At 43.3% G+C, this 19,075-nt stretch overlaps 1 pseudogene; it reads right to left on the bottom strand.

Annotated features, from left to right (window-relative positions):
• Positions 1-3,861: 3,861 nt before the first annotated feature.
• LOC700017 (chloride intracellular channel protein 4 pseudogene) lies at positions 3,862-5,000 on the bottom strand (annotated as a pseudogene).
• Positions 5,001-19,075: the final 14,075 nt, after the last annotated feature.

The following is a 19,075-nucleotide window of genomic DNA, read 5'->3' as shown; positions in this document are numbered from 1 at the left end:
GTTCCACTTATATGAGGTACCTAGAGTAGTCAAACTCATAGAGACAGAAAGTAGAATAGAGGCTACCAGGGGCTAGGGGGAGAGGGTAATAGGGAGTTGTTTTATGGGTTCAGAATTTCTGTTTGAGATGATGAAAAAGGTTCTGGAAATGCAAAGTGGTGATAGTTGGACAACATTGCAAATGTACTTAATGCCTCTGAATAGTACTCTTAAAATGGTAAATTCTAAGTTATCTGTATTTTACAATTAAAAAAAAATGAAGAAAAGAAAATCTAGCCAAATACAATGTCATATGGTTTAGGCTATACATTACACCCCCACCAGCGGTTTTAGTCTCAACTCTCAAGTCAAGCTCACCACCAACTGATGCCTTGCGCTCTCTCGAGCTACCCAGAGGGTGCACCTTGGCTCCCAGGGTACATTTGGCCTACAGGACTGCCCCCTTTTGAGATCTTCCACTTAGTTAATGGGATAGGAAATAAACAGTTTTGAGTTAAAAGAATAGGTTTATTATCACAGTGTAACTCCTTAAATTAAAATCCATATAGTCCAGGTCTTTCTTCTTCCTTTGTTTGGGTTTCTCTTTTCTAACACCTGTCCTTTAGTTTTCAAACTGTAATTTTTTCTAACTTCCTGGTTCTGCTTCATTAGGGCAAAACCTTATTATATTACATTTCCTCATAATATTTCCCATTGCTCTCTCTCCCCACTCTCCCTGCCCTAGAAATAGCTGATAAGTATACTCATTGTTTACTAGGACACTTATCTTAAACCATAGATAAATTTTCCTGGATAAATTGATATTATTTAATATTTTCAGGGCTACAAATTTTAAAGTTCTATAGGCAAGCGGTTAAAGGCTTCATACCTGTAGAAATACTTTCCGGGCTAATGGCCAAACTAAAATAGAAGAGGAGGGACCTTTGATAATATGTTCCCTAGAGAAGGCTTTGTGGTTGAATGGAATGAGCAAAGTCCACAATGAGTTACTATTTTTAATATAAAAATATGATAACTAAAAATCTAAGTAGGTGGTCCCACTTCATCTTTATAACAACAGGCAGAAAATGTAGCTAGGGAGAACAAGAGAGAATTAAATGATCACCGTTGATAATGTGCTATTGCTCATGGATATTCGACTAAATTTTAAACACCAGTGCCTAACAACATGCTCAGAAGTAGTCTGTCCCTCCTGCTCTGTGGGAATCTCTCTGAAACTGACCTATTCCCAGGCAAAGACTTGGATGCAGAGTCCTGTAAGGATAGCAAGAGTAGCCCTAGCCTTGGATCATCCCTGAGTTCTGGGGACATAAAGGAGTCTAAAGTAAAACTACCATGTATCTGCCCACTCAAAGGGAACAAGCTACCTGGTCTTAGTCATGGTAAATGGGGCTTAGTCACCAATCAATGCCACAGACATTAGAAGGAGAACACCGAGGATAAGCTAGTTATGAGCGTTATCAACTCAAAGACTATTTAATATTAGTAACTGCACAAAAGTCTTGAAAACTTGCAGCCCATGTATGAAAGAAACTTGACAGTTGTCTCAAAGTTGATCTTTTTTTTTTTTTTTACCCCAAATTGTTGTTTATTTTCATGAGGGGGGGAAAGAATCCTTTATGATAGTGAAAATATACTTTTTTTTTTTTAATACAATAGCTGCCAACAATATACTGGTGTTGATGTTCCAAAGAGAAAAGAAAATACATGCATGCTATAATAAGCTTTCATTTGCCTGTTCAAGAAATTCTAAAGAAAATGCTCCAATTCCGTTCAACATTATGGCTTGAGAAATTGAAATTTTTCCATGATGAAAATATAATTTGTGTGACCCAAACCTTGACTATTTATAAAGAATGGAGTTTTTAAAAGCCCATATATGTCAATAATGAATGCTCCCCTCTCTTTGAATTAAATGCTTAATTCAAATTAATGTAAGAAATTGGTGAATCATTAAACTTGATGAAATTTGCATCAAAATTTTCATGAAAAAACACATCTATTTCCTCTCCATTTTTACTTTGTAGATATTTTCTAAATAGGTTTAAGTGCACAGAAACAAATACTATCTACATGCAACTCTGGAGAGATTCAAAACACAACAGAAGTAAAGTTAACGTGCCTAAATCCTAGAGTTGATCCACTTAGTGTAAGAATAAATGTCAGAAATCTCTTAATTGTAAACATCTTGCTCAAGGATTTAAAGACAAATTGTGAAAGCCAAAATTACCAAGAAATAAAATCTTATTTGAATTTTATGACAAAAGTTAACAGTCCTAGTAAAACAAGACAATAGAACTGTATAGAAAATCTGCATCTACATCAAAAAAGGGAAGTTTTATCAACTAGAATAGTAGAGAACTTTCCAACTGTTGAATACAAAAATTTCTCAGAATCCCTTGGAAAACAGTAAGACTTTCCATTCAGACTCCAATCTCCTCATTGAAGTAAATACAAAAGGTGTTTAAATGAAGGGGAATGATTTGTTAGTTGTAAAAATAAAATCAGATTATTTCCATTATGCCAATTTATATACAGCATCAACTGTCTACCATGAAAACTTTTATGACCCAAATTTCTCAAGATTTTAAGCTATGCTCTTTCCACATACAATGGGGTTAAAGAATGTTGTCGGATCATCCTTTTAACTAGGTAGCTTTTGTCCATTTACCAATTTCCATTTCATTTGACTAACTTCCCTGATAAAGTAGTATCTGTCTTTCTACAAAGAAAAATAATTCTGTCATCATCAAAATTACAATGGACATGCCTTCCTCGAACGTAGCCAAGTGTAATCACTGGGTTAATAAAAAACAAGAGAATAAATATCCCAAATGAAAATACTTTGAGTTGGGCCAGATGCAGTGGCTCATGCCTGTAATCCCAGCACTTTGGGAGGCCGAGGCGGGTGGATTATGAGGTCACGAGTTCAAGACCAGCCTGGCTAGGATGGTGAAACCCCATCTCTACTAAAAACACAAAAATTAGTCGGGCGCAGTGGCAGGCGCCTGTAATCCCAGCTACTTGGGAGGCTGAGGCAGGAGAATCTCTTGAACCCGGGAAGAGGAGGTTGCAGTGAGCCAAGACCACGCTATTGCAACTCTAGCCTGGGCGACAGAGTGAGACTACGTCCCCTTCCCCCAAAAGAAAAGAAAATACTTTGAGTTTTAGAATGAATTTTCATCACTCTATTTTGAAGAATGGAGCTCTTTCCTCTGTTAGCTCTCCACCCTGCACTAAATATTACAAAAATCCAAAAAAATACATAAGTATTCCTTGTACCATGCATTATGCACCAGTTTGGGGCTGCCTGATAAAGTCGTAGCTACTATTCTAACAAGCATTGCACCTCAAAATTCTGCCATCTACACACAGTGAATGGACACAATGGTGAGGGCTCCTGAGAGATGGCAAGCTACCTCTAAAGTGTAAAGTTTGTGGTGGAGTGTCTCCAAACTAAAAAGAGGGGAGCCCGGGTACAGAGGTAGGCGGGGTAAAAGGATTTCAAAATAATACTGCTTAGGAGTGTGTGTGTGTGTGTGTGTGTGTGTGTGTGTGTGTGTGTGTTTTTGAGACGCAGTCTCGCTCTGTCACCCAGGCTGGAGTGCAGTGGCACGATCTCGGCTCACTGCAACCTCCACCTCCCGGGTTCAAGCGATTCTCCCGCCTCAGCCTCCCAAGTAGCTGGGATTACAGGCGCATGCCACCGCATCCTGCTAATTTTTTTTTTTTTTTTTTGTATTTTTAGTAGAGACGGGGTTTCACCATGTTGGCCAGGCTGGCCTTGAATTCCTGACCTCAGGTGATCTGCCTGCTTCGGCCTCCCAAAGTGCTGGGATACAGGCATGAGCCACTGCGCCCAGTCAAGGAGTGTATATTTTAAGATAACTACTATACCTTGTCTATCCTTGATCCTAATTTTCAATAACTGCATGTTCATGCAAAATATAGTTTCTACACTATAAGAAGAAGAGTAGCCTGTTAGGAAAAGCATATTCTTAGGGGAAGACATGAAGACATCTCTTTCATAAATGCGATTTTACTTGGTGGGTCTTTTGGCATCACTATAAGCTATTTCAACCTCCTTATCACTGGGACAGGTATTGAGGAACTCGTCCCTACTGTATGCATTAGTTAGGTATCTCCAGATGCCAGTCATCTCTTTTGGAATATCAAAGTTGTAATATTTTTTGGCCACCACCTTGACAATATGCAGTTTGGGCAGCAGGTTGCAATTAGCTAATGTCATTTCGTTGCCATCCAGAAATTTACGTGTAGAAAACTTAATGTCCTCTATACTATTTTCATCAGTTTCATCAGGGAGAGGAGAATTCAGATATTTATCCAGTTTCTGCAGAGTTTTTAGGAGATCCTTCTCCAGTGCTTCATTAGCCTCTCGCCTTCAATTCTTGATAAATGCAGAGAATTTGGCAAAGATGTCCATTCCAGCAGTATTTGATTCTGGGTGTTTTGGTGAAAGCTTTAAGTACTTGGGAGGGCATAAGACTTCTTCAAGAAATTCCTCAATCTTACTTACATCCGTTTTGACTTCACTGTTGAAACTTATAAATGGTGGGTGGGTCCCGGGAGCTAAGTTCTGAAGGTCTGCAGGCTTCCTTTTCAGGTCAACAGTTGTGACACTAAATACAACTCCTTTGAGTCAATGAATCATGAAGAGCCTCTGGGAAAAGGGGCAGTTTCCTATGCTTTCACCATCACTGCCAGCTTTGACGAGGTGCTCAATGAGGGGCTCTTTGTTCTCCTCCTTCAGCCGGTTCAGCGGTATCGACAACGCCATGGCCGGCTCGGCTGCGCTCCGCTAAGGGCGACGGCTGCTGCTGCTGCTTTTGCTCCTGCTCCGGGGCTGCTCCGACTGCCGGCTCCCGCTGCAGTGCTCGCTGGACAGTCCGGCGTCTAGCTGGCCGTGGCCTCGGCTCCTCAGCACCTCCCCACGTGCCCCGCGCGCGACCAGTTGATCATCTTAAAAACGCACTTGATTATTGGCCGGGCGCGGTGGCTCACAGGCCTGTAATCCCAGCACTTTGGGAGGCAGAGGTGGGCGGATCACAACAAGGTCAGGAGTTCGAGACCAGCCTGGCCAACATGGTGAAACCCCCATCGCCACTAAAAATACAAAAAAAAAAAAAAAAAATTAGCTGGTCGTGGTGGTGTGCGCCTGTAATCCTAGCTACTCAGGAGGCTGAGGCAGGAGAATCGCCTGAACTCGGGAGGCAGAAATTGCAGTGAGCCGAGATTGTGCCACTGCACTCCAGCCTGGGGGACAGAGAAAGACTCCATCTCAAAAAAAAAAAAAAAAAAGTACTTGATATTACTCACAAATTGTGAGGCTGAAAAAACGTTTCTAAATTATTAATAAGAAAAGGCCGGCGAGGTGGCGCCTGTAATCCCAGCACTTTGGGAGGCTGAGGCAGGCGGATCACGAGGTCAGGAGATAGAGACCTACCGGCTAAATGGTGAAACCCCGTCTCTACTAAAAATACAAAAAATTATCTGGGCATGGTGGCGCGTGCCTGTAGTCTCAGCTACTCAGGAGACTGAGGCAGGAGAATTGCTTGAACCTGGGAGGCGGAGGTTGCAGTGAGCCGAGATGGCACCACTGCACTCCAGCCTGGGCAACAGAGCAAGACACCATCTCAAAAAAAAAAAAAAAAAAAAAGAAATTTTGATCAACCATGATTTTTTTTTCCCCTGGATTTTGCACTGTTTAATTTATCAGCTGTTTATTTTTATTTTTATTTTATTTTTATTTTTATTTATTTATTTATTTATTTTGAGACGGAGTCTCGCTCTGTTACCCAGGCTGGACTGCAGTGGCCGGATCTCAGCTCACTGCAACCTCCGCCTCCCGGGTTTACACCATTCTCCTGCCTCAGCCTCCCGCGTAGCTGGGACTACAGGCGCTCGCCACCTCGCCCGGCTAGATTTTTGTATTTTTTAGTAGAGACGGGGTTTCACCGTGTTAGCCAGGATGGTCTCGATCTCCTGACCTCGTGATCCGCCCGTCTCGGCCTCCCAAAGTGCTGGGATTACAGGCTTGAGCCACCGCGCCCGGCCTATTTTTATTTTTATTTTTATTTTTTGAGACGGAGTGTTGCTCTGTCACCCAGGCTGGAGTGCAGTGGCGCGATCTGGGCTCACTGCAAGCTCCGCCTCCCGGGTTCCCGCCATTCTCCTGCCTCAGCCTACCGAGTAGCTGGGACTACAGGCGCCGCCAACTCGCCCGGCTAGGTTTTTTTTTTGTATTTTTAGTAGAGACGGGGTTTCACCGTGTTAGCCAGGATGGTCTCGATCTCCTGACCTCGTGATCCGCCCGCCTCGGCCTCCCAAAGTGCTGGGATTACAGGCTTGAGCCACCGCGCCCGGCCTATCAGCTGTTTAAATCTTGCTATTTGTGGTGATTTCTCATTGTAAATATTCCCTTTTGTACCTAATTTTGCATTTGTAATTTTGAAATTTTTTTTTCAAGGAAGGCTCCCAGAATTGTGTAAGCATCAGGCTTCATAAAGCATGGGTTTGCCCCTGTGAAGAGGGATAAGGTAATAATAAATAATTAGAGGCAAAGCCATGAAGGTACCCGTAGTGTCATTTGAGAGTCTGTGTATATTTTGTTAGTTTCTCTAGTTAAAAAACAAAAAGATTTTTAAAAATCCCCCCAGCAATTTAGAAAGCCAAGAAAAACACAAATGAAATAAATATACGCAATGAGATGAAACGTTTCTTATTCTGATTTTCAAAAGAACCTTGAGAGGCCCAAATGGTGGAAGCTGAGCCCGCAGGGCCTGGGCATCAAACTGGATGGCTTTGCAGGAAACCCTAAGAAGAAATCTGGGATAGGAGCAAAAAGGAGGAGGGGTGGCTGAGAGAGCAAGGGCCAGCCAGGGCCTGTAACATCACCAATTTGGAAGGACAAGATGGGAGGATCACTTGAGCTCAGGAGTTTGAGACCAGTCTGGGCAACATAGTGAGACTACATCACTACAAAAAAATAATAAAAAATCAGCCAGGCATGGTGGCACATGCCAGTAGTCCCAGCTACTGGAGAGGCTGAGGCTGTAGTGAACCAAAATCACACCACTGCACTCCAGCCTGGGCAACAGAACCAGGCCTTGTCTCAAAAAAACACAAAAAACAGGACCGGGTGCCGTGGTTCATGCCTAGCACTTTGGGAGGCAGAGGCGGGTGGATCACCTGAGGTCAGGAGTTTGAGACCAACCTGGCCAACATGGCAAAACCCCGTCTCTACTAAAAATACAAAAATCAGCCGGATGTGTTGGTGCATGCCTGTAATCCCAGCTACTAGGGAGCCTGAGGCAGGAGAATCGCTTGAACCCAGGGGGCAGAAGTTGCTGTGAGCTGAGATCACGCCATTGCACTCCAGCCTGGCCAAGAAGAGCAAAAGAGCAAAACTCCGTCTCAAAACAAACAACAGCAACAACAACAAAATAAAATATAAAAATAAAGATTTAAGGAGTAAGACCTGAAAAGTTCTGGCGGGACCCCAGAGCTGACCCCAGGTCAACCTGCCTCCCTGCACCTTACCTTACCCCAGGGAGCATCACGATTAATATTCCACCAGAGTCTTTTAGCCAGTGTTTTAGGTATTATTTCACTTCTTTTACTGTAGAGTTTTTAGATCTTTGGGGCTTTTTAAAAAAATTTGAAGGGCTGTATCTTACATATTCTGTGTAAACCACCATAGCGCAAAGTAATTTGATCCTTTTGTTTTTACTAGCGAAATCGTATTTATTTCATCTAGGCCTAAGAAGTACATATTTTCCCCGGAGGAGATATCACCAGTTTGTGGCACAGATTATGCCTCATTCCTGACCCTATGCTGGTTCTAGTAAATCCATTGCTCCTTAGCAGTGGTATAGCTCAGATATAGATCTACGTACCATCTGGAGGATTCCAAATTTTCCAGCCATATTCACAATCAAAACTGCACTGCAGTCACCCAGACCAACCATTTGCTAATTCAAGTCAGACATCAAGTCAAATTCTCTACATGACTGCAACCTAGAGAGAAGCTTCAGTTCTGTCCTGCTTTCTGCCTCAGCACTGTTATTTCTTCTTGACTAGCCTAGAAGTCTTGTAAAAAGGCAAATTTTCAACCAACTCTTCCTTTTGCTAGAGTTTCTTCAAAGTCTACTCTAATTTGGAAATATTACTGCTTATCTTAGAAAAAGTAAACACTTTTAAAGCCCGTAAGCAAATATGCTCATTTGCTACCAATTCATCTACTATAACATCATTAATTTGGATCTCACTAAATTAGAACATGATATTCTAGACAGCAACTGTCTTGAATTTTATGCTTATCCTATCATTGGGGAAAAGAAAAAAAAAGCATATTCAAATCAACAGTATAAACAAAATTATAAGAGAATTATTTATAATCTAGTCTCTATTACAGAGTTGTTTGGAATATTTTAGAAAAATCTGCTAAAATGCTAAACTTCGAAATCATTTTTAGTAATTAAAGTAGCTTCTCTAAAGCATGTGAAAGGGCCCTGTTTCCACACAGAACTTTCTAGAATCAAGAGAGCCATGGCCAAGTTAAAGAGGTACCTCCAGCGACTCTACTGCAGGCTACTAAAAGTTTCAAATCGGCCAGGCGCAGTGGCTCACGCCTGTAATCCCAGCACTTTGGGAGGCCAAGGTGAATGGATCACCTGAGGTCAGGAGTTCGAGACCAGCCTGACCAACATGGTGAAACTCCGTCTCTACTAAAAATACAAAAAAATTAGCCAGGTGTGGTGGCAGGCGCCTATAATCCCAGCTACTTGGGAAGCTGAGACAGGAGAATCGCTTGAACCCGGGAGGCAGAGGTTGCAGTGAACCTAGATCATGCCACTGCACGAAAGAAAGAAAATCAAAGATAAAATCTTCTAAGAAGCCAGAGGGGAAAAACACCTTACCTACAGAGGAGCAAAGATAAGAATCACATCAGACTTCTCTTTAGAGCCCACACAAACAAACAAGAAGAGAGTGGAGCAAAATATTTGAAGTGTTAGAAAAAAAAAATCAACCCACCAATCTAGAATTCTGTATGCAGCCAAATTATCCTTCCAATGTGAGGGGGAAGTAAAGATTTTCTCAGACAAACAAACACTGAGGTATTTTCTTGCCTGTATACCTCCTTGAAAGAAATGTTAAGTGCTTCAGAAAGAAGGAGAATTATAGAGGGAGGTCAAAGACTTGTATCTACATTAAGAAAGTGAGAGGGGCTAGGCGCGGTGGGCTGAGGTGGGCAGATCACCTGAGGTCAGGAGTTGGAGACCAGCCTGGCCAACATGATGAAACCCCGTTTCTACTAAAAATACAAAAATTGGCAGGGCGTGGTGGCAGGTGCCTATAATCCCAGCTACTCAGGAGGCTGAGGCAGGAGAATTGCTTGAACCCGGGAGGAGGAGGTTGCAGTGAGCCGATATTGTCTAGCCTGAGTGACAAGAGTGAGACTCCGTCTCAAAGGAAAAAAAAAAAAAAAGAAGAGGATTAGAGAAGGAATAAATGAAGGTAAAATAAAATATTTTATTTTTATTTTTAATCTAATAGATAATAGTTTGTTCAAAATAATAATAGCAGTGATTCAATATTAGCAGTATTCAGTATAGCTTATGTATAACTGAAATGAATGACAGCAATGTTATAGGGGTGTGAGAGAGGAACTGAGAATACTCTGTTATAAGGTACTTGTATTACCTGTCAAGTCGTAGTGTTATTTGAAAGTGGACTTAGATTAGTTGTAAACGTATACTGCAAACTCTACAGCAACTTCAGAAAAGAAAGAAATAGAATTTATATGCTAAGAGAGGAGAGAAATTAGAATCATATAAAATGTTCAACTGGCCGGGCATGGTACCTCACGCTTATAATCCCAGCACTTTGGGAGGTCAAGGCGGACAGATTGCTTGAGCCCAGGAGTTCGAGACCACCCTGGCCAACATGGTGAACTCCTCTTTCTACCAAAAAAAAAAAAATACAAAAATTAGCCAAGTGTGCTGGCGCACGTCTGTAGTCCCAGGAACTCAGGAAGCTGAGGTAGGAGGATCACTTGAGCCCAGGAGATCAAGGCTGCAGTGATCCAAGATCATGGCACTGCACTCCAGCCTGGACAACAAAGCAAAATCCTGTTTAGAAAAATAAAAAAACAGGCCGGGCACGGTGGCTCAAGCCTGTAGTCCCAGCACTTTGGGAGGCCGAGACGGGCGGATCACGAGGTCAGGAGATCGAGACCATCCTGGCTAACCCAGCAAAACCCCATCTCTACTAAAAAATACAAAAAACTAGCCGGGCGAGGTGGCAGGCGCCTGTAGTCCCGGCTACTCGGTAGGCTGAGGCAGGAGAATGGTGTGAACCTGGGAGGCAGAGCTTGCAGTGAGCTGAGATCCAGCCACTGCACTCCAGCCTGGGCAACAGAGCGAGACTCCGTCTCAAAAAAAAAAAAGAAAAAGAAAAAGAAAAAAACAAAAAACGTTCAGCTAACACCAGAGAAGGCAGAAAAAAAGTGTAAGACAAAAACAAAACAAAACAAAAAGAACAAGGATAATGAATAGAAACCAGTAACAAACATGGTAGACGTTAATCCAACTATATCAATAGTCACTTAAACATCAATGGTCTAATTATTATAAAAGACACCAATTACAAGACAGAAACTGTCAGAAGAGATTAAAAAAACCCAACACCCAGCTATTTATCATCTACCAGAAACCAACTTTAAATATAAAGACATATATTAAAAGTAAAGGGATGTTAGCTGGGCATGGTGGCTCATGCCTGTAGTCTCAGCTACTTGGGAGGCTGACGTGGGAAGATGGCTTCAGCCCAGGAGGAGGAAGCTGCAATGAGCCAAGATCATTCCACTGTACTCCAGCCTGGGTGACACAGGGAGACTCTGTCTTAAAAAAAAAAAGAAAGAAAAAAAAGAGTATCGTCAAGTTTTACGTGCATACATATATGCTCTTTATTGATTAATTGATTGATTGATTGATTGATTTTGAGATGGAGTCTCGCTGTCACCTAGGCTGGAGTTCAATGGCCGCCTCCCAGGTTCAAGCGATTCTCCTGCCTTAGCCTCCTGAGTAGCTGGGATTACAGGCGCATGCCACCGTGCCCGGCCTGCATATGCTTTTCACATATTTTAACAAAAATATTAAATCATTTCAGTACTTACGTGCGAAGTAAGCACTATTCTAGGCACTATATGTGTATTAATTCCTCATTCTAGGCACCATATGTGTATTAATTCCTTTAATCCTTATAATAAACCTGTAAGTGAGGTGGTATTATCTTATTTTAGATAGGAAAACTATGGCATAGATATAGCATTTGGCTGTAGTCATGTGATTAGTAGGCACAGAGCTAAAATTCAGACAGACCCCACTCAGTCAGGCCCCAGTGTCTGTGTTCTTAGACTTTCTATGTTACAACTGCATATAAAAATAATCGTAGAAGGGGCTTAGCACAGTGTCTCAACCACAATATTAAGTGCTCAATATTATCATTATCATTTTTTACCATTATTACTAGGCTTCATTGAATCTGAGGTGCCATCAATTGTAGATACATCATTATTTTATGTGCCACTAACAAAGAAAGAAAACCCTGCCAATCATAACTGAAGGCTGAGTGCTCTAAAATGCATTCCAATTTCAAAGATGTGAGGAAATTGCACTTTGTAGAGTGAATGAAATTCAGTATTGTTATATATAGTTTTGCATTTAGTGTACAATTGCTTTGAATACCATCCATGTCCTAAGGACCCCCAAATTGACATTTTCAATACTGACCACTTCTTTAAACTGTAGACCTGCATATCCAACTGCTTACTTGACATCTCCCCGTGGATGCTAACAGACATCTCAAAAATTAAATACCTAAAACTGAGTTCTCAATAGTCTTTACCATATCAGTATATGGCATTTTTATTCTTCCAATTATTTAGCCCAAAAGCCTTGGAGTCAACAAATTCTGATGTCTCTACCTTCAATATAAACCTAAAATTCTACCACATCTTACTACTCTCATTGCCAATACACTATTCCAAAGCACCTGTGGCAGAGATTGCTAGCTCCTCACCTGATCCACGCTTTCCTCTTCTTCCTGGGAACACATTTCCCGCCCCCCCTTGCAGTTAGATATAGTCATATGATGAAATTGCTTTATAAGCAATGAAATAGGAGAGCAAATTTCTCGTGCCACTTTTAGCCTGCTCCTATAAAACTCACAAACATATTCCTATATGTTTTTATCCTCTACCAGGTTGCTCCAGTAGGGATGACTGCGTGCGACCCCCAAGGATGACCTTGGTGTCCATGTGCTGAAGGTAGCAAAGCTCTTGTCACCCTGGGTTTCTGAATGACTGCATGGAGGAAGGTTGCCCCGTTGACCTGTTCACCCACGTAATACTTTAAGGTGAGCAATAACAAAACGTGTTGTATTTGAGTCAGTGAGCAGTGACAAAACTGATATTGGAGGATACAACATGGAGAGCCATGTTAAAAAGCAGCAAAATTCTTGATTAAAATGTCACCTGTGATAAATTAGAAGTCAGACCAAATGTCTCCTGAGCCTATAACTCTAGGGAAAAAAAGATAGAAAGCAATTTTAGGTATGTATTGATGGTTACTTGCTGTATTTAGCAAGGTATTACATGAAGAGAAAAGCTGACTCAAAAACTGGCTGGTTCAATAGCAGAAATGAAAGAAAATAAAGAGTTAAAATAGGCTGGGCACGGTGGCTCACGCCTGTAATCCCAACACTTTGGGAGGCCAAGGTGGGGGGATCACGAGGTCAAGAGTTTGAGACCAGCCTGGCCATCATGGTGAAACCTTCTCTCTACTAAAAATAGAAAAATTAGCCGGGTGTGGTGGCGTGTGCCTGTAGTCCCAGCTACTCAGGAGGCGGAGGCAGGAGAATTGCTTGAACCCGGGAGGTGGAGGTTGCAGTGAGCCAAGATCGTGCCACTGCACTCCAGCCTGGGCGACAGAGCAAGACTATCTTGAAAAAAAAAACAAAAAGTTAAAACAATGCCACACACCAACAACCATCTGATCTTCGACAAAGTTGACAAAAACAAGCAATGGGGAAAGGACTCCCTATTCAATAAATAGTGCTGGGATAACTGGTTAGCCACATGCAGAAGATTGAAATTCCACCCCTCCCTTACACCATACACAAAAATCAATTCAAGATGGATTAAAGGCTTAAATGTAAAACCTAAACTATAAAAATCTTACAAGATAATCTAGGAAATACCATTCTGGAATAGGACCTCACAAAGATTTCATGACAAAGATGCCAAAACCGGCCGGGCGCGGTGGCTCAAGCCTGTAATCCCAGCACTTTGGGAGGCCGAGGCGGGTGGATCACGAGGTCAGGAGATCGAGACCATCCTGGCTAACATGGTGAAACCCCGTCTCTACTAAAAATACAAAAAACTAGCCGGGCGTGGTGGCGGGCGCCTGTAGTCCCAGCTACTCGGAGGCTGAGGCAGGAGAATGGCGTGAACCCGGGAGGCGGAGCTTGCAGTGAGCCGAGATCGCGCCACTGCACTCCAGCCTGGGTGACACAGCGAGACTCCGTCTCAAAAAAAAAAAAAAAAAAAAAAAAAAGATGCCAAAACCAGTTGCAACAAAAACAAAAATTGACAAATAGGACCTAATTAAAGAGCTTCTGCACAGCAAAAGAAACTATCAACAGAATAAACAGACAACCTATAGAATGGGAGAAAGTATTTACAACCTATGAACCCGACAAAGGTCTAATATCCAGAATCTGTAAGGAACTTAAATCAACTAGAAAAAAACAAACAAACAACCCCATTTAAAAATGGGCAAAGGACAATAACAGACACTCTTCAAAACAAGACATAAACACATACACAGGGAAGCGAGGGGAGAGAGAGCATCAGGACAAATAGCTAATGCATGTGGGGCTTAATACTTACATGATGGGTTGATAGGTACAGCAAACCACCATGAAACATGTTAATCTATGTAGCAAACATGCACGTGCTATACAGGTATCCCAGGACTTTAAATTAAATTAAATTTAAAAAAACACACATGGCCAACAAGCACATGAAAAAAGGTTCAACATCACTAATTATTAGAGAAATGCAAATCAAAACCATAATGACCCCAAAGTCCCCAAAGCCTCCCTGCCCTTAAGTCAAATTTTTAAAAAAACGTGGCCAGGCACGGTGGCTCACGCCTATAATCCCAGCACTTTGGGAGGCCGAGGCGGGTGGATCATGAAGTCAGGAGCTCGAGACCAGCCTGACCAAATGGTGAAACCCGTCTCTAGTAAAAATACAAAAAAATTAGCCGGGCACCTGTAACCCCAGCTACTCAGGAGGCTGAGCCAGGAGAACCTTTTAAACCCGGGAGGCAGAGGTTGCAGTGAGCCGAGATCATGCCACTGCACTCTAGCCTGAGCAACAGAGTGAGACTCCATGCCAAAAAAACCAAAAAAACAAAAAACATGAGATGCCATCTCACAGCACTCAGAATGGCTATTATTAAAAAGGCAAAAAACTACAGATGCCTGAAAGGTTGTGGAGAAAAAGGAATGCTTATACACGGCTGATGAAAATGTGGATTAGTTCAGCCACTGTGGAAAGCAGTATGGCAATTTATCAAAGAGCTGAAGGCAGACTTACCATTCCACCCAGCATTCCAATTATTGGTATATACCCCCCAAAATACAAATCATTCTACCATAAAGACCCATGCATGCATATGTTGACTACAGCACTATTCACAATAGCAAATACGTGGAATTAACCTAAATGACCATGTATGGTAGAATGGATAAAGAAAAGGTAGTATATATACACCATAGAATACCATGCAACTTTAAAAAAGAACAAGATCATATCCTTTGCAGCAACATGGATGAAGCTGGAGGCCATTATCCTAAGTGAACTAACACAGGAACAGAAAACCAAATATCTCATGTTCTCGCTTATAAGTGGGAGCTAAACACTGATTCCTCATGGACGTAAAGAAGGGAACAATAGACACTAGGCCCTGCTTGAAGGCGGACAGAGAGAGGAGGGGAGGAATAAAAAACTACCTATTGGTTATTACCTGGGTGGTGAAATAATCTGTACACCAAACCCCTGTGACATACAATGTACCTATATAACAAACCTGCACATGTACCCCTGAACCTAAAAGTTAAAAAGAAAGAGTTGGGAAATTTGAGGATACAGCGTTAGAAAAGCTCTCTGCTGCTATATCCCAAATAAGAAGAGAGGAGACTGAAAAAGACTTTGTGTCACAAAGTGTACGGGAAAGGCTTTGTCATGATATTCTGGTGACGCTGCACATCTTCATGTAGGCCACACGAGCGAGGCTTGGCTGCAGTCTGACCTGAGTGTTGGCAAAATGTCCCCTGATTCTCCCTGGAACAAGGGGAGATAAGGGCAAGGAACTGCTGCAAGGCAATTTCATGTCCCTATCTTGTGAGCTTTTGATCCCTTGACACAATAGTCCATAAAGACCCCTCACTTAGAGAGACCGTGCCCTAAAGCAAAAATTAGATTAAAGGTGGTGGTGCCCTCACCTAAGCCTGTTGCTTGAGATGACATCAAGGTAGCCACCATTAATTTGAAAGGGAAAGAAGCACAGGACCAAGAAACAAACACTACAAAAAGGAGACTTTACCACTACGTCTAGGAAAGGACATTGGGCATAGTTACGTTACAGCACATGGAACTGTCTGGAAGCAAAGAGATCTGAAGCCTTCTATGATTTTGAAGGAATTAAATTACCAAAGAAACCAAGAGCCTGCTCTCAAAACGCTTCCAGGTGTAAAACGACCCTTGGGCAGGAAATGATCAGAGAAGGCTGCCATGGCCTCCAATCCCCATCATTATCTCTCTGACTTCATTTCCTACTTTCCCCCCTCGCTCCCTCCGTTCCAGCCAGCCTCCTTACCATTCCTTTAAGCATAAACATGCTACCACCTTTGCTTTTGCTGATTCTTCTGCCAGGAAAAATTGTTTTTTTCAGATATTCATATGGCATAGGACACTGTGGATCCCAGCCCCAGGCCTATTTAGGGGAAAGTGAAATAGTCTACCCTTCTTCCTGCAAGCTGCCACTCCCACAGACATCCAGGTCCACTGTTGCCATAAAACAAAAGCTAGGCGTAACCTAATTGCCCTGCCACCTGTTCATGCAAGAACCTCAACTCCCCACAAAAAGCACCTCATTATTTCCAGGAGTTGCTGGAGGTTGTCACACATACTTAGGAACAAGTCCACTGCAACAGTCTCTGTAAGACTACTCTCAGCTGGATACCACAGACACCGCTGCCGCTCTAAGGGCTCTGTTAGGATGTTGGTTTCTCCTGCAGGATTGCAATAGTTCTGCTCTGATGGCCCCCTGGACTGTAGGGGGCTGCAGAAGGAGTGCAGTGGTCTGTGGGTGGTTGGGATGAACGGCTCTCTCCCCGTGTTATCTTCTGCTAAAGCAGTACAGGGCGGTGCCAGATGGAAATATAGGCTAAGGCAGCTATTGGAAGTCTAGTAAGAGAAGGGCATTAGTGCTCTCTAGGTACACACTTTTTTCTCTTTTTTTTAGAGACAGGGTATTACTCTATTGTTCAGGCTGGAGTGCAGTGCCTATTCAAAGGTGAGATCACAGCTCACCGCAGCCTTAACTCCTTGCCTCAAGCAATTCACCCACTTCAGCCTCCCAGGTAGCTGAGACTGCAAACATGTGCCACTATGCCTGGTCAGAGAACACCTGTTTTGTTGTTGTTGTTGTTTGAGATGGAGTCTCGCTCTGTCATCCAAGACAGAGTACAGTGGTGCGATCTCGGCTCATTGCAACCTCCCCCTCGAGGGTTCAAGCAATTCTCCTGCCTCAGCCTCCCGAGTAGCTGGGACTACAAGTTTGCCACCACACCCGGCTAATTTTTGTATTTTTAGTAGAGACATGGTTTCACTATGTTGGCCAGGCTGGTCTTGAGCTCCTGGCCTGAGTGATCCACCCGACTCAACATCCCAAAGTGCTGGGAGCGCACCACTACACTCCAGCCTGGACAAAAGAGCGAGACTCCTTCTCAAGGAGAGAAAAAAAAAAAAAAAAAAAAAAAAAGGCCAGGCCCAGCGGCTCAGGCCTGTAATCCCAGCACTTTGGGAGGCCAAGGCGGTAGGATCATTTGAGGTCAGGAGTTCAAGACCAGCCTGGCCAACATGTGAAACCTCGTCTCTACCAAAAATACAAAAAAATTAGCCACCTGTGGTGGCGCATGCCTGTAATCCCAGCTACTCAGGAGGCTAAGGCAGTAGAGTCGCTTGAACTAGGGAGGTGGAGGTTGCAGTGAGCCAGGATGGTACTACTACACTCCAGCCTGGAAGACAGAGAAAGACTCTGTCTCAAAAAAAAAAAAAAAAAATTAACTAGGCGTAAAATTGTTAAGTAGGGACCGAATTCCATCGCTCACACCTGTAATCACAGCACTTTGCAGGACTGAGGGATCGCTTGAGCTCAGGAGTCTGCGACCATCCTGGGCAACATGGGAAGCCCCATCTCTATAAAAAATTTAAAAGAAATCAACCGGGTGTGGTGGCGTGCACCTGTAGTCCCAGCTACTCCGGAGGCTGAGGTGGGAAGACTGCTGGAGCTCAGGAAGTCTATATCATAGGGTGCTGTGTACTTCCTCATTGGGAGGCACAATGGGGATTTTTATTTTTTTATTTTTTATTTATTTACTTTTTTCCTTTGAGATGAAGTCTTGCTCTTGTCCCCCAGGCTGAATTGCAATGGCTCGATCTCGGCTCACTGCAACCTCTCTGCCTCCCGGGTTCAAGCGATTCTCCAGCCTCAGCCTCCTGAGTAGCTGGAGTTACAGGCATGCCCCACCACACCCAGCTAATTTTCGTATTTTTAGTAGAGATGGGGTTTCACCATGTTGGCCAGGCTGGTCTTGAACTCCTGACCTCAGGTGATCCACCTGCCTCAGCCTCCCAAAGTGCTGGGATTACAGGCGTGAGCCACCGCGCCTGACCTTTTTAAAAAATTCATTTATTTATTTATTTATTTTGAGGTGGAGCCTCACTCCATTGCCCAGGCTGGAGTGCAGTGACAAGATCTTGGCTCACTGCAACCTCTACCTCCGGGGTTCAAGCAATTCTCCTGCCTCAGCCTCCCGAATAGCTGAGACTACAGGCACACACCACCACGCCCGGCTAATTTTGTAGTTTTAGTAGAAACGGGGTTTCACCATGATGGCCAGGCTGGTCTCGAACCCCTGACCTCAGGTGATCCATGCAGTTTGGCCTCCCAAAGTGCTGGGATTACAGGTGTGAGCCACCGCACCTGACCACAATGGGGATTTTTAAATTTTCTTTTTTTTTTTTGAGATGGAGTCTCACTCTGTCACCGATGCTTGGATGCAGTGGTACGATCTCACTGCAAGTTCTGTCTCCCAGAATCGAGAGATTCTCCTGCCTCAGCCTCCTGAGTAGCTGGGATTACAGGCGTGCACCACCACGCCTGGCTAATTTTTATATTTTTAGTAGAGACAAGGTTTCACCATGTTGGCCAGGCTCCTCTTGAACTCTTGACCTCAAGTGATCTGTCTGCCTCGGCCTCCCAAAGTGCTGGGATTACAGGCGTGAGCCACCGGGCCCAGCCACAATGGAAATTTTTTTTTTTTTTTTTTTTTTTTTTTTGAGACGGAGTCTCGCTCTGCCGACCAGGCTGGAGTGCAGTGGCCGGATCTCAGCTCACTGCAAGCTCCGCCTCCTGGGTTTACGGCATTCTCCTGCCTCAGCCTCCCGAGTAGCTGGGACTACAGGCGCCGCCACCACGCCCGGCTAGTTTTTTGTATTTTTTTTTAGTAGAGACGGGGTTTCATCGTGTTAGCCAGGATGGTCTCAATCTCCTGACCTCGTGATCCGCCCGTCTCGGCCTCCCAAAGTGCTGGGATTACAGGCTTGAGCCACCGTGCCCGGCCGGAAATTTTTTTATAATTCAAGTGTAATTTGAAAATTGAGGTAAAATTATTCTTTGTTTCTTTATTTATTTGCGAC

The sequence above is a fragment of the Macaca mulatta genome, chromosome X (genome assembly GCF_049350105.2).
Source record: "Macaca mulatta isolate MMU2019108-1 chromosome X, T2T-MMU8v2.0, whole genome shotgun sequence".
Lineage (NCBI taxonomy): Eukaryota > Metazoa > Chordata > Mammalia > Primates > Cercopithecidae > Macaca > Macaca mulatta.
This window is presented reverse-complemented; position numbering and strand designations above follow the sequence as displayed.